At 37.0% G+C, this 17,682-nt stretch overlaps 1 protein-coding gene across 3 annotated transcripts in view; it reads right to left on the minus strand.

The window, feature by feature from the left end:
- LOC108290099 (cytosolic beta-glucosidase) overlaps positions 1 to 17,682 on the minus strand; it is a 127,624-nt gene that overhangs the window by 38,555 nt on the left and 71,387 nt on the right. The gene's annotated exons all lie outside the window — the stretch shown is intronic.

The raw sequence follows: 17,682 nt of genomic DNA on the forward strand, positions 1-17,682 counted from the left end.
CCATCACCCAATGAGCATAGTACCATAGTACTTTTCAACCTAACCCCCCACCCTCCCTTCCCCTTCTCATGGTCTTCAGTGTCTATTGTTCCCATGTGTGATGGCTAATACTGAGTGTCAACTTGATTGGATTGAAGGATAAAAGTATTGATCCTGGTTGTGTCTGTAAGGGTGTTGCCAAAGGAGGTTAACATTTGAGTCAGTGGACTAGGAGAGGCAAACCCACCTTCTGGGTGGGCACCATATAATCAGCAGCCAGCATAACTAGAATATAAGCAGGCAGAAAAATGTGAAAAGAGAGACTGACCTAGTCTCCCAGCCTACACCTTTCTCCCATGCTGGATGCTTCCTGCCCTTGAACATCGGACTGCAAGTTCTTCAGTTTTGGAACTCAGACTTGCTCTCCTTGCTTCTCAGCCTGAAGATGGCCTATTGTGGGACCCTGCAATTGTGTGAGTTAATAATAAACTCCCCTTTACATATATATGTATGTATGCATATATATATATATATATACACACACACACACACACATATGTATACACACACACACACATATATATCTATTCCATTAATTCTATCTCATATATATGTGCATATATATAAACATATACACATATATATATTTCATTAGTTTTGTCTCATATATATACATATATGAGTGTATATATATTCATATATATGCATATATATATATATATATATATTCCATTAGTTCTGTCCTTCTAGAGAACCCTGACTAATCCACCATGTTTGTGTCCATGTGTGCTCAGTATTTAGCTCCCATTTATAACTGAGCATATGCGTATTTGTTTTTTTTCTGTTCCTGCCACAAACTACCTTCTTTAAAAATCTGCCTCTCCTCGCTCAGGGCAGTTGTCTGGGTGCAGTGTTGAGAAAGAACTGCAGGAAGAACAGCAGCAAGACAAGTGTGACTGGAGTGGGGTGTAAGAGAGAGCAACAGAAGATGAAGTCAAAGAGTTTTAAAAAGAAGGGGACTGTGCAGGACTGTTCAGTTAAGGGTTTGACTATTACTCTATGTGAGATGGATAGCCTCTGAAGAGTTCTAAGCAGAACATTTATAAGATACGACTCATGCTTTAAGAGGGTAACTCTGGCTGCTGCAAAATGGACAAATGGGAGACCAGGTAAGAGCAAATTCCATGAATCCAAAAAAAGATGATGGTGGTTTGAACCTAGGAGTTTGCAGATTAATTTTCTGAGAGCATACTATAAAAAAATAGAAAAGGGACAAAAATGACTCCAAGATTTTAAACTCAAGTAATTGGAAACTTGGAGCTGTCATTGAATGAGATGCTTTATGAAGGCACTGGGCCATACAGAGATTACCAAGACATGGTGGCTCTAAGAAATCACAGTCTAGGAAGAGAGATGGACAAGTAAAAGAATATCAGTAAAAAAAAATTTCCATTTATTGGACACTTATTTGTTGACATTTAGTTTCAAACACTGAACTAAATATTTTGCAAACACGACATAATTCAATTCTCATAAACAATTTGGTAGATATAATTAGCCCTGTTTTACTGGTAAGAAACTGAAGCTTGGCAAAGTGAAGTGGATTATTCAAGATCTAAGAGCTGAAAGAAGACCAGTCTGCATCCACACCTGTTTAACCTCAAACTTGTGCTCTTAACTGTTATACTTTAGTCTAACTCTAGCTAAACTTAGTCTGAGGAAATAACGTAGGCAGGATATACAAAGCAAGCCCCAGAGTGCATGGAGCAGTTTACCTATGATAGAATGATTGCATAATCACTATTAATCCATAAAACAAGAAGGATGGACTCTGCGATTTCCATGGCTCCTTCTAGCTCTAAAAGCCTATAATTTTAAAACATGGTGCTGCTTCTTTTCACTAAAGTAAAAACTATTTTTATCCCTTAAGACTGAATAGCATATAACACAATTCTCTTATTTATACAAAACGATTCCAAGTCAGGCTGAATGGTGCATTACAGATAAAAGAATACTGGTGAACAAAGAAGGGTCAATAAGGAAAAGGAAAGGTCACATCAAGGAAAGGAAGGCACCATCATGAATCAGCAAAAAAATAAATAAATAAATAAAATGAGGCTCAAAAAATCATTTTCTCGAGAACTGCAGAATTTTTATATCTATCTTTTATACTGAGATATATTGAGTACTGACTATAAAGTTCAGTGGCAGCTGAAAACATATCTTTTCCATTAACAGAAACTTTAATTTTCAGTCTGTTTTGCTCGAAATTCTGGTGTATAATATCACGTCTTCAATTTATCACAATTGCAATATCGTGTGAACATATTTGTACCCAAAGAGGACATAAATCATGCACCTCTAGGAAAAAATAATATAATGTATTTATGTCTGCCTCCTCTTTGGGATATGTTTGTGAAATTAAAGCATGGCCTAGATTTAAGGACTCATGAAAACATCTTTGGTTTTAATTAGGATGCAATAAGAAGCATATTTCTCTGCATCATCATTGCTAAATTCATAACGAATGTCCATTTTATATATAAGCATGTGTGTATGTATGTAGGCAATAAGCAGTTATAGGGATTTTCTGATGCTGAAGACAAATGAAGTTACAGGAAAATGATACCTAAGTGTTTGGTGAGTATGAACAGAAAAGAAAGCTCTAAACTCTGGTGTTTAAATGGTGCCTCATGAAACTAGAGTATTATTGTCGAGAGGGGAGAACTCTGAGCCCCTCTCCTTCACTTCATTCTCATTTAGCTGTCTTCATATGATGTCATTCATGTAATAGCATCTTTTTTTTTTTTTTCTCTAAAGACGCGGTTTCACCATGTTGGTCAGACTGGTCTTGAACTCCCGACCTAAGGTGATCCGCCCACCTTGGTCTCCAAAGTGCTTGGATTACAGGCATGAGCCACCATGCCTCGACATCATAGCATCTTAAAACTATTACTTTAAGCTTTTAAAAAGTGTGTAAAACTGCAAACAGGATTATAATAAATGGATTTAATATTTTAAAATATTTAAAAATTGAAGACTTTGTTTCATATATTAGAATCATCATTATCTCTAAATAACTTCCTGGGGATTGCTAGGTGAAATGGCATTCATTTAGTATAATGGATATTGTTTTTTATAAAAATATATATTAAACACACAAACCAGGATAGAATGTTCAAATAACATGGACAGGCAACTGACAGAAGAAATTCAAATAAACTAATAAATAAAAGATTTAAATGTAATTAAGTGTAAATAAAAATAACAAAAATATACTTGTAAATGTATGTATCATATCAAATTAGCAAAGTGTGTGTTGTGTGTGTATATGTTTTGAAAAGAACATTCAGTATTGGTGATACTGTAATGTGTGATATGGTTTGGCCATATTCCCACCCAAATCTTATCTTGAATTGTAGCTCCTATAATTCCCATGTGTCATGGGAGAGACCTGATGGGAGGGAATTGAATCATGGGGGCAGGTCTTTCCCATGCTGTTCTCATGATAGTGAATAAGTCTCATGAGCTCTGGTATGGTTTTATAAAGTGTTGTTTCCCTGCACATGCTCTTTTTCCCTGCCACCATGTAAGACTAAGACGTGCCTTTGCTCCTTATTCACCTTCCACCATGATTGTGAGGCCTCCTCAGTCATGCGGAACTGTGAGTCACTTAAACATCTTTCCTTTATAAATTATGCAGTCTCAGGTATGTTTTTATTTGCAGTGTGAGAACAAACTAATACAATGTGGCAAAATGAATATCCTAACAAGAGTGAAGAGAAAAATTTCTAGAAATCAACTTGAAAATGTACATCCAAGTGCTTTTAAAAGTACATACTCTTTGAAACAGACAACCCATAGAATGGCAGCAAATATTTGTAAACTGTGCATCTGACAAAGGACTAGTATCTAAAATCTGCAAGGAACTCAAACAAATCAGCAAGAAATAAAACAATCTCATTTAAAAATGGGCAAATTAGATGAACAGACATTTCTCAAAAGAAGATATACAAATGGTCAACATACTTATGAAATTGCTCAACATCATTAATCATCAGGGACATGCAAACTAAAACCTCCATGAGATACCACCATACTTGTGCAAGAATGATCATTATTAAAAAGTCAAAAAACAATATATGTGTGTGTGAATGTGGTGAAAGGGAATGCTTACATACCATGGGTGGGAATGTAAATTAGTGTAACCTCTGTGTAAAATAATATGGAGATTGCTTAAAGAGCTAGAAATAGATTTACCATTTGATCCAGCAATTCCGCTACTGGGTATCTACCCAAAGGAAAATAAGTCTTTATATAAGACACCTGCATATATATGTTTATTGCATCACAATTCACAAATTGCAAAGATATAGAACCAACTTACATGCCCATCAACTAATCAGTAGATAAATTAAATGTGGTATATATACACTGTGGAATACTACTTAGCAGTAAAAATGATGAAACAATGTATTTTGTAGCAACTTCAATGGAGTTGGCAGTCATTATTCTAAGTAAGGTAACTCAGGAATAGAAAAATAAATACCATATGTGCTAAGCTATGATTATGCACAGAGTGATATAATGGACATTAGAGACTCATAAGGGAGAGGGAGGGAGAGAGGGAGGCTAGACATTTTAAAAACTACACATTAGGTACAATGTACACTACTTGGGCGATGGGTGCACTGAAATCTCAGACTTCACCATTATATAATTCATCCATGTAACCAAAAACCACTTGTACCACAAAAGCTATTAAAATTTTTAGAAATTAAAAAATAAACATAAAATACAAAAAATAAAAGTGTATATTCTTTGACATAAATGTAAGCTGGGTCAAAAAAAATTTCTCCAAAGATTTATCATGATTTTAGATAATCTATTATTGTGAAAACAAGTAGCTAATTCTCACAATTTCCATATTCCTATGGAACATTTAAAAATATATAGTAAGTAAAACCTGTAATACCTCTGAAAACCATGAAAGATATGTTCCATTTCCCAAAAAATGTAGTTTCTGGTTTCTCCTGCTTGAGAGAGGATAGATGGCACCAGGGTGAAGGAAGAATAGAGGATAGCCCAGTGTGGACAGGAAGCAGAGAAAACTCATGTGAAAAGTACGCATCATCAGCAGGAAAATCACAGCCTGGATCCCTCCCAAATGAAGAAAAAAACAATTAGACCCTTGAAAAGATACTGCCTCTCATAAGAAAAAAAAAAAAAAAAAACCCAAAAACTTACAGAAAATAATTGGCTCTTGTATTAGTTTGTTTTCATGCTGCTGATAAAGACATAACTAAGACTGGGTAATTTATTTTTTAAAAAAAAAAGGTTTATTGGACTCACAGTTTCATGTGGCTGCGGAGGCCTCACAATCATGGCACAAGGTGAAAGGCACGTCTTACATGGTGGCAGACAAGAGAAGATAGTTTGTGCAGGGAAGCCCCTATTTTTAAAACTATCAAATCTCATGAGACTTATTCACTATCATGAGAACAGTGCAGGAAAGACCCACCCTCATAGTTCAATTACCCCACCACAATGCATGTGGGAATTGTGGAAGCTACAATCAAGATGAGATTTGGGTGGGGTCACAGCCAAACCATATAAACTCTGAAAGGGACTTATTGCTGGAAAAGGATGCATGTTTAGAAAATTTTTGCCACTTTATCCCAACAATATGTGAAACTCTTATTGTATTTATGAAACTAGAGTAACTAGCCACAAGATCAGGAAAGAATACATGGAGAGAATAAATTTCTCAATTAAAAATCACTGTGATGGTGGTAGAGATCAGAAAATTGGGCATAGCTGAAAATCAAATCAGTAAAGTGGAACACAGAGTTGGTAATCTACCCAAATCTCAGAGAATGGTAAAAAGATTTAAATATAAGAGAAAAAATCGACATGGAGACTGGATTTTAAAAAAATCCAATAACCTATATGTAAAAATTAGTTCTCAGTTGAAGTACAGATGAGGGTGATCTGATTTTTATAGACATGATGGCATAATTTTTTTCTGAAATTACAAAAAAACCTTGAAACTATTGATGCAAATGGCTTACTGACAGATCACATAAATAAAAAGACAGAGATCATCTGTACGTATTTCAAGGATAAACAAATATTCTTATAAGCATTCATAAAGACACTTGATCACTTACAAAGAAATGAAATCAGACAGACTTCTCTTCCACAAACTAATGTTCAGAAGAAAATGAAGCAAGACTTTAATTAGAAGGAAACAAAAGAAGGAGAAAGAAGACAAGTATATTTCTACACAGAGTGTTGGATTTTCTGAATCTGTTCTTCATGTCTTTTATTTTTTCTCTTTAAATCTTTGTGACCTCCTGTGAGGAGAAGGAAGAAGAGGAAGAAATGAAGAAGAAAAATAATTTCAGACACACATATATTACTATTTATGTGCAAAGGCAGCAGAATTGCATTCTCAAACAATGCAGTCCAGAAATGCTCTGAAAACGTTGCACCTGTTACAAACTCTTCCTGAAGCCTTTTTTAGAAAAGTTATCTACCGTCTCACAATGGCCAACATAAGTGAGAACACCTAATGAAGTATCTCTTAAAAACTGAGGCTTTTTCAACTCTTACATTCACAGGTAATCTAGGTTTCATGCAAATAATGCTTCACAAATAATAACACAGAAATTTTTAGATTTCTTTTTAATATTAGAAGATCAAAGCCCTCAAATCAATGATTCTTCACATTCTTTGCATATTAGAATCTCCTGTAGAACTTGTAAAACCCAGGCAGCACACCAGACATTAAGACATTTAAATGTCCAGCTGGTGATGGAACCCAAATGAAAGTATATTTTTAATCTTTCTGGGTGATTACAATGTGCAGCCAAGATTAAGAAACAGTGCTACACAGTGAGATACCGTCACATGTCAGTTAGAATGGTGATCATTAAAAAGTCAGTAAACAAAAGAGGCTGGAGAGAATGTGGAGAAATAGGAATGCTTTTACACTGTTGGTGGGAGTGTAAATTAGTTCAACCATTGTGGAAGACAGTGTGGTGTTTCCTCAAGGACCTAGAACCAGAAATATCATTTGACCCAGCAATCTCATTACTAGGTATATACCCAAAGGATTATAAATAATCTACTATAAAGAGACACGCACATGTATGTTTATTGCAGCACTATTTGCAATAGCAAACACTTGGAACCAACCCAAATGCTAATCAATGATAGACTTGATAAAGAAAATGTGACACATATACACTATAGAATACTATGCAGCCATAACAAAGAATGAGTTCACGTCCTTTGCAAGGACATGGTTGAAGCTGGAAACCATCCTCAGCAAACTAACACAAGAACAGAAAACCAACCACCACATATTCTCACTCATAAGTGGGAGTTGAACAGTAAAAACACAGGGAGAGGAACATCACACACTGGGGCCTGTCCAGGTGGGTGTACAGGGAAAGGGGAGGGAGAGCATGAGGACAGATACCTAATGCACGTGGCGCTCAAAACCTAGATGATGGGTTGATAGGTGCAGCAAACCACCATGGCACATGTATACCTAAGTAACAAACCTGAACATTCTGCACATGTATCCCAGAACTTAAAGTAAAATAAAAATTATTTTAAAAGAAGCAGTGCTACAAATCTTTACTGTGCACACAGAAGAAAACACAACAAAAAAAGGAACAATGTGAGGCACTGATTTCTCCCTAGCCAGAAGGTACAACTTTCATTCTAATATTTTTAATTTGTCAGGTATATTGCTTTTCCAGCTAAGAGCCTTTTAAAATACTTGCATGCCACACTGAATGAACTCTTTGGGCTTTGCTGGCTGATCACCCTTAGCAGCTCCAGAGCAATGGCCTGGGAAAGCTGTTTTCATGAAAGACTACCTCTGTATGACATTTCTTCCTCAAAACAGAATTATCAGATCTACATTTGGAGAGCTTAATTTTAAACCGGATTAATTTCAGGGTCCACAAATGAAAAGTTGACACACCCAAAGAAACTTCAGCCAATAGAAGAAAGAGCTAGGGACCCAGACTATATAGCAAATGAATAGTTTAAAAGACCACTCAAGTATTTTGTATATTTATGAATATATTAATGAAAGCAAAGATTGAAAATCTAGGGTTTTAGTCTACTCTGGGTCAAAGTTGTTTCAATGTGATATTAAGTAGCCTAAGGAGTGGACACCTTAACTCTTCAGGTCACTGTGATATCATGTGCATCAATGAGCTGTAGGAGGCATTATGTACATTAACGGGACTCTAACACACTTGCTTCCGAAGTGTGAGAAAGGCAGAGAGGCCATATCCATGTCTTCAGCATGGGCCAGAGAATTCAGACCAAAATGTTACGTTCGTAATATAATATCCAGATCTAATCTCAAAACTGTTCCATACATTTATTTATTTAAATTCTCTACTGGACTAAAGGAGGTTTCCAAGTCAAACACTTTGTGATTGAGGCAGACTTGACTTTAAAGAATTAAGTGTATTTACTTATAATTCCATAAAGTCTCCACTTTGTAATTCATACTTTTGTCATGAATGGAAATTACAGAGATTCAATTCCAATGCAAAGATATTTATCTTGACAGAGTTTGACTAAATAAGGCTGACACGCATCATCTGGAGCTCAGAAGTTATATTAACTTTTAAGGCCAGAAGAGAAGTGGACCAGAGAAAAGAAACTAATTTTAATATGCTGAGATCTTTCATGTCACAAAAGCCAAGCCAAAGCTGAATTCCAGGGACAAAAGCAGAACTTAGCTATGAAGTGGTGTTCTGCACCATATCCTTCCTGCTGGGAGTAAGGTTAAACATTACCACTAGGCTAGTCGCGTTCTGAGATCTCATTACTTCAGACTGCTCTAATGTGGAATTTGTGGAAATTTCATCAGGGCCCTGGCTAAAACTCCCTGGGATTCACAGAATTTAGAATTGGAAGATGATCACATCCAGACAGCAGCTGTGCCTACAATTTTCACTATTCTCGACCAAAGCAAGTGCATGGTAGGTAGTCAAATAGCAGGTGATTGCATGCACTTGTGGAATGACCCTCCCACATGGAGCAGACATCCTCCCAACAGCATCTTTGGCAGATGGGAGTCTGGCATCTGCTTTTCTGCCATCTATCGACAGGTCTATAATGATCTCCCGAGGACACTCATTCTCTTACTCAGCCACTCTAATTGTTGGAAAGTTCTGTCTTAAAGTTGAACTAAAACCGGTCTTTGAGTAATGGTCCCCCACTAGCATGAGTTCTGCCCTCTACAACAACATAAAATGAATCTTTTTAGTCTTCTACCTGGTCTTTCTTAAAAGGATTAGCAGAAGTTAACAGGCTTCTCCACACACACACGATCNGGTGGCCAGCCCCATTCCAAGGCTATCTAGAGGGCCCCACTCTGAGTCACCTCATTAGCAAAAACTCTGTGTGCCTACATTTTCCATTTTCCAGGCTTCTGGGTGTAATTTAGATTGTGAATCTTAATGCTCATACCCAAGAAGACAGTATCACAGATATAAACAGAGAGTGATGTTATCATATCTTAATTTAGGCACAGTTTTAATGACCACCACATACATGATTGCTTCCATGAAGAATATCCATCATTTTCCACCAGGCTTCTAGTCTTGAGGACTTCCAAATTTAACTTCTAAAGTCAGTTTCCAAAGCAGGACAGAATTTTTCCCCTACTAACTTTCATAAATAATAGAGAAGACATTGCATTGCCCGGCGTGGAGTTGTTTCCCTACCCAGGCAAAGCCATTTAGTGAGGACCAATGAAACTTGAATGAATACGAACTTTTTTCAGTGTATTGGGACTTAGAGCATCAGCCTTCCTGGGAGGCTCACTCCCTCCTCTGGATGCAATTCAAACTTTCCTTCCCAGGGCAAGGGCATATTTGTCTTCCCTAGGTAACTTGCCTTCGTTAGTAGCACACTGGTTTGTTAGCAGATGGAGGCTGGTAGAAGCCTGCACTGTGTACATATCTACATAGACAGTCCTGAGGGCTGAATTCTGGAAAGGGGGAAACTGATGGATAAGGCATCCCTTACAACATCAGTTGGGCCTGCGATTCGCCTTGTAATCTGGGAAAAATCAAAAGCCTTCCACACCCTCCTAGTGTTCTTTACTTGCAACATATCATTTCTGAAGAAAGCAATTTCCCCAGTCCCTGCATTTAGTTAGAAAAACCTCATAGAAAGGCTAACTACACGTCTTTTATTTAGATTAGCCTCTAACCTGTTAAACGTACTAGTTCACCCAAACTCTCTACCCTACAGTTTTTCATGGTAGCATCCCCTACATACAAGACTATTGCTTTTTTTAATGTCAAAACTTTAAATAACACTATTGATATAAAGTTATTGTAGGTTTGTATTGTCTTTGCAACCATATTCTTTTTTTTTTTTTTTTTTTTTGAGACGGAGTTTCGCTCTTGTTACCCAGGCTGGAGTGCAATGGCGCGATCTCGGCTCACCGCAACCTCCGCCTCCTGGGTTCAGGCAATTCTCCTGCCTCAGCCTCCTGAGTAGCTGGGATTACAGGCACGCGCCACCATGCCCAGCTGATTTTTTGTATTTTTAGTAGAGACGGGGTTTCACCATGTTGACCAGGATGGTCTTGATCTCTTGACTTCGTGATCCACCCGCCTCGGCCTCCCAAAGTGCTGGGATTACAGGCGTGAGCCACTGCGCCCGGCCGCAACCATATTCTTAACAATGTAATGTTTTTGAGGAAGGGAACCTTCATTCTAATGGTACGAAGACATCATGTGGGATACCAGTAGGGCTGCTTCATAAACTCTCATGTAAGAAATGCATTTTAAACCTATGAGCCACTCAAGGATAGCCAGTGCAGCACTGTGTAAAAAATGAAAAAAAAGGAAAGACCCCCATACATCCATCAGCAGAAGAATGGATACATAAATGTGGTCTGTTCATACATCCGAATATTATAGATACATTAAAAAGAATGAATTGGAACTAAAAGGATCAACATGGATAAATCTCAAAGAATACAAGTTGAAAGTATCTATATGTATAGTGTGACACCATTTGTGTAAATAGTAAAATGCAAAAAACATTATACAAATAGGCCATAGATGTATAAATTTGTAGCAAACTGTGTAGTGCACACACTTCAACTTCAAGATCAGAGTTAGCCCAAGTAAGGGAAGAAGGAAAGCAGATACAGAAAAGATATAAAGACACTTCGTCTGGGCCTTACATGCAAAATGTGTATAACAAAATATTAGCATTTGTTAAATCTAAGCCATAGTTATATGGGTACCTGCATTTTTCTGTATGTTTGAAATAGCTCATTTTTTTATGTGAAAGAGAACGTAAGTTGTGCTTTATTTCCCCAAAGGAGCTACTATGTTTCTTCCCCTCTGATAATGAGGCCCCTGTTATTCAGTGGTTTTCCAATTTTTCTTTTTTTAGCACCAGAGCTTTCCTTTCAAATGAAATTTTTTATGGATTCCTAATAGACACAACCAATAAAAGCAGAGGTGCCCTGGAGCTCTGCTTTTCCTCCTTCCCTCTGTGAGCCTAACTGAGTCCCCAGAGATATCTCCATGGATCAGAAAGCTCCAGAGAGCACAATTTGAAAACCAATGGTGAAACCCTTTTGACCTGAATGCCAGGAAGCTACAAGCCAGTGTTCGCACTTTATGTCAACAACTACGGTTAGGATATTTACATCCTCCCACTTCCCTCCCTGGCACTGGCTTATGAGTTGGTATTTCTTTTTATCAAGAAACTGAATGTAATAAAACAGTCCATCTTCAATAATTGACAAAAATTAATAAATCTCAACAATTTAAACTGACGTTCCTTGTCATCCTACCATTATTGTGAATCACAAAGGTTTTACAGTACAGTAGTTCCCTGTAGCCACAAGGGACACGTTCCAAGGCCTCCAGTGAATACCTAAAACCATAGATAGTACCAAAACAGATATACACTATAAACGAATTTATTTTTCCTTCTTCACAACTTCACAGCTAGAAGATTCATTCTTACCATAGACCTGAGCAATGTCAGCATATAATTTCTATACAATTTCTTTTCTTTCCTTTCTAATTTGAGAGCTTTCACTTGTTCTCTTAAAGGAAGGACTTTATGCTTTTCTTTGGAAAATCCAAATTGTCAGCATCACTATACTTGCACTTTGGGACCATTATTAAGTAAAATAAGGGTTACTTCAACACAAGCACTGTGATACTGCAACAGAGGATCTGATAACCCAGGTGACTCCTAAGTGACTCATGGGCAGGTAGCACAGACAGCATGGATAGGCTGGGAAGGAGGATGATTCATGTCCCGGGAGGAGGGAGTGGGACTGTGTGAGATTTCACCATGCTACTCAAAATGGTGTACAATTTAAAACTTGTGAATTGCTTATTTCTGGAATTTCCCGCTGATTATTCTGGCATTGCGGTTGACCTCAGGTAATGCAATTTTCGCATTAACACAAACATAGTAGCTTCCCCTTAACCATGGTTTCACTTTCTGTGGTTTCAGAAAATATTTTTTTAAATATTTTTAATGCAAATACAAAAGGAACATTTTCTTAATAAAATAAAATATCCCTTAAACAAAAAAAAAAGCACTGCATGATTTAGAGTAAATGTAGTTACACAAATTCATGAGAATCCAGCATTAGAAACGTCAAAATTTAAAGAATATGGTATATAAATGACCTTCAACTACCATCTAACACAAATTTTTATTTCCAGACTCTATGAGCTAGTTTATTTGGAACCCCATGGAAATGATTTTCTTTTCTTTCTTTAATTTTTATTTTAGGTTTGTGGGTACATATGAGGGTTTACTACATAAACAGGTGTCATGGGGGTTTGTTGTACATATTATTACATGGCTCAGGTATTAAGCACAGTACCCAATAGTTATATTTTCTGCTCCTCTCCCACCTTTCCTCCTGCCTTCTCAAGTAGACCCCAGTATCTGTTGTCTCCTTCTTTGCAACATGCTTATTAATATGGCATTTTTTCCTTTTTTTTTTTTTTTTTTTTTTTTTTTTTTTTTTTTTTTTTTTTTTTTTTTTTTTTTTTTTTTTTTTTTTCTTTTTCTTGCTCTGTTCCCTTGTCTGGAGTGCATTTTTTCCTTTTTTTTTTTTTTTTTTTTTTTTTTGAGACAGAGTCTCACTCTGTCGACCAGGCTGGAGAGCAGTAGTGCGATCTCAGCTCACTGCAACCTCTGCCTCCCAGGTTCAAGCAATTCTCATGCCTCAACCTCTCATTCAGCTAGGATTATAGATGCACACCACCACGCAGAGCTAATTTTTTATATTTTTAGTAGAGACAGGTTTTCACTATGGCCAGGTTGATCTCAAACTCCTGGCCTCAAGCGATCCCCCTGCCTCAGCCTCCCAAAGTGCTGGCATTACACAGGCATGAGACACGGCACCCAGCCTAATATGACACGCCTGTGACCAATAATGTATCCACACAGAAAGATAGTGTATAGATACTTTCACTTCAATTTTTTGAATGTTCAGAGATTTTCACACATTCTGTTGACATACCTTTATTTTTTCTACTAGGTGATTTTATGCTACATTTATGAAAATGTCACATTTTTAAAAGAAATCTATTCAACAAAGCATTGCAATTGACCATTCAAACATATCAAAGGTCAAAATCATAGTTCCCCGAAAATTCAAAAAAGCCCAATAATATACATATGGTTTGCCAAACATGAAACGTATTCGTAGTAACTAAATAGAGGTGTGCTACAGCTGGAGGAACAGTGACCAGTTTACCATCGAGTTACTGACTTTTAATACATGTCTATATGATGAGAAATATCGCTTTGAGGAGAAATTACACACAGTAGCAGTAACAGGCAACTTGCCTGACCAACTGAACTATACCTACCCAGTGAGCTCCATATCAGAGAAATCACAGAAATAGAGTAGAATGCTAATTGTTGCTGCCCGGCTAGGCACCCAAGCTTCCAATTCTCACTGGGCACCCACCCAGACATGATCAAAGAAGTCTTCTGCATTTCTACAGGGGAATCATAATCAATCCTGCCCTCACACCAGGGCCAAGTGTGGCCAGAACTTAGAGTAAAAAATTATTTCTTTATCAGATGTTTTTCCCCTCGGCTTCACTCTCCCTTTAAGGGAAACAAGCAGTCTCTGCCTTTCTGCATTCACTGGGTATTAGGGATGTCAGCTGGGATATGAAAGACATTATGAAAAAGGAGAGTGTCAGGTTGCAAAGGGGGACTTTGGGGTAGGGCAGATATTTAAAGGAAGGTGGAATAAGGGAGATGAAAAGGAACTGATGAATCCTACACCCTGTGTTCATCCATCAAACCACAAAAATCAATCCGCTTGCCTGAAAATGTATCATAATCAAGATCACCATGGAACAATAATATGAATGCATTTTGAAGAGATGCTTTTTAACACAAATCAGGTGTTAAGGCACCTTTTCCAGCAACATATGACGTTGGTGTGTTGGGGGAAAAAAGACAAATGGGAAAAAATGTGGCAAGTTCAAAGAACCACAAAAATGATCAAATGCATAGTGAAGTTTTCATCAGGAAGGTTACATAGCCTACGAAGCGTAGTGAAAACAAGTCCAAAACATGATTGGATAAGTGTGGAGGCTGATGAAACACCAAGATAGATTGATTACTAAAGTCAGCTGAGATGTTCATCTCCAGAAATTCATAGGAAAAGAACAGACAACCTCAGAAGCTAGAAGACTTAGGTACTCATCTGCACCAAATCAGACGTGATGACCAGGACTAGGAACCTGTGATCAAAATAACACATGAAAAGCACCTCGTATAGATTTTAAGACTGTTGTTCAAGGATACAAAAAGATTAAATCTAAAATATCCAACAGTCAACACATTGGCTCTGAGAATGGATAGAAGACTGGTGTGAAAAGACTCCACCCAGCAAATGCCCAGTGTATGCATGGGGCAAAGTTTGAGTTCTAGCAATCTGCAATAAACTCCTTATTAGCTTGATAGTCAGGGAATGTGGTGCCCCAGCTATCAAATGTTTTTTGTTAATTGTTGCCACATGCAGAAGGATTACAAATTTGTAAAGAATGAGAATAAATTAAAATACACTTAACACTGCAACTAAACTGATTATAATTTAATCTTTCTCTAATTATTCAGAATGCATTCTGGGGTCATCAAGAGAAGCATAAATTATCAGTGCTTGATGACTGTGCAGGAAGTCACAGCTTTTCTAAAATCCTGGTTACTAGATGCTGGTAACAAAGAATTCACTGCAAAAGTTATCATTTAGAGGATTTATGTGGTAGGCATTTCTCTACGATATGAAGTATGTCATTAATCTGCACCAAAAATAAATTTTCAGAGATAATGAACTAATATTCATAGAGGTAAAATAATGTGCCCAAAGTTCACAACGTGAAAGATTATCAGAGCCAGATTTGAACACAGATCTGTCTTTAAAGAATTTGCTCTTTCTGAAATCATGTTTTTTGCAGCAGCATAGATGAAGCTGGAGGCCATTATCCTAAGTGAAATCACTCAGAAACATAAAATTAAATGCTGTATGTTCTTACGTATAAGTGGAAGCTAAACAACGGTACACATGGACACACAGAAGGAAATTAAATAGACACTAGATATTCCAAAAGTGGGAATAGTTAGAGGATGGATGACAATTGAAAATTACCTATTGGGTGTAGTGTTCACTATTTGAGTGACAGGTACACAAGAAGTCCAAGCCTCGATTATGCAATATATCCATGTACATCCTGCACACGTCCCCCCCAAATCTATCTAATCAACCCAAAGCATATGCTCTTTCATTATGTCAAACAAGCAAGTTCTTGTGGCTTAAGAGTATTCATAAAATTATCTGCCTGTCTGTACAAAACTTGTACACAATCAAGGGGTCAGGCTATTTATTTTTCTAGAAATGCTAAAGGATTTTTCTGAGTCATTCTTAACATTGTTACCATCTAATCATGAGGACAGCAAGGACAGCAAACTTTGGCCACGAAATATTTTTGAAGCTTCCTTTTTTTTTTTAAGGCCAACTTGTCATTCAAAGTATCGAGAACATACCTTGAACATCTTTGGGGGAAAAATATTTTAAGGGAATAAACCCACAAAGCCTCAGCCACATAAAAATGATCTACTAATAAATGTATACACTTAAAGTAGACTCATTTACTTTATGTGCTGATCCAATTTTTTATTATTCTGCTCATTTTCAACTACGAAACATATTTGGCTTGACTACTACTCATAAAAGAACATGTCATTTAAAATTATTTAAGACTTTGACCTGTGTCTAAAACTACTAAAGAAATGAATTCCACTTGTTGCCAGGAGAGTAAAAAAGGTTATTTCATCAGCAAATGTTAAAGATTCCTCCTCCTACCCTACTCCTATTAGCTATTGTGTAGTCCCCACTCATTAATGTTTTCACCTGAAACACTGATGGCTTCCTGTTCACCTTCACTCACTAGCACCAATTAAAATTCTTCAGGCTTCAAACGCCTTCTCTTCCTCCACCCACAACAGTTTCACTTATTTTTAAAGCAGGCAGTGATTCCCATAATGGACTTTCACAAACAAAGGGGGAAATATGGCTGAACTTTAGAACAGCACAAACTAATCTCAGGCCTTGATACTGTTGCATTAGCTAATCTCAATCACAGACAGGAGACTTTACTGTAGATGAGATGACCCTTTTCAATGAGACAGCCCTCCCTCCCCCACCTCTGCACATACCCTTTTTAGATAAGCCTTAAGAATGACTTTCAAAAAGAAACCATTTTCATCTCCAGCACCAGCTGATAGTTTCACTGTATAGAAGAAAATGCTACCTAAATAGTAACTTGGGGTAAAAGCAGCACTGATTGTCATAAGCTCTATGCTCAAAAGTCAGAATAGAAAAACAGACTTGCCTATGTGAAGTCTCTGCACAGACTTAGGATGAGACTGTAATTCTGAAAATGCTGCAACTTGATCCCTCCTTCTAATTCAGGATCTTGCCCAGAAACAAAAGTTGAGGGCTCAAGTTAAATATAAGGAAAGTTAAAATTACTGCGCTAATTGAATTAAATTATGCATTTATGACAAAGTTCAAAAACTCACACTTATCTTAAAACCTAATAGATTAGGAGCCTCTTGCCATAATCATGTTTTGAAAGGTGATTTTACTGCTGGTGATTGTAACTGCTGTGAAGTTGTTCAGCTGGGGATTTTACACTAATGCTTTGAAATGAGTTGGTTCATCCAGTTTCCTCTCTGAGATTTTATGTTCTCTACAGTAACTTTGTTAAACTTGAATCTGAAGTGCCCTTCTGACTCTGTGAACTCTGAAGGAAGACTTTCTCAAGCAAAGAAAGGTGAGGTTCATTTTCAATGTGAATGAATAGAAGAGGAAACACTCAGATAGAAGGTCAAGAAAATCTGGAACCTGAATCAATATCAATAGAAACAGTGCATTGAAGAGCAAGGTCTAATTTTATGCCCATATAAGAAAGGTATTAAATTTCAAATTAGGTAGCTGGATAAGAAGAATGAAGAGAGGGATATTTTTTTTGCATTAAAAAAGACCATTAATTATAATTCCTTGGACTAAATTTTATAGCTTAAGAAATTATCAAGAGTTCTAATAAAATGTGATCCGTGACATATTTCTGCAGAAGG

The sequence above is a fragment of the Cebus imitator genome, unplaced genomic scaffold (assembly GCF_001604975.1).
Source record: "Cebus imitator isolate Cc_AM_T3 unplaced genomic scaffold, Cebus_imitator-1.0 Scaffold422, whole genome shotgun sequence".
NCBI lineage: Eukaryota > Metazoa > Chordata > Mammalia > Primates > Cebidae > Cebus > Cebus imitator.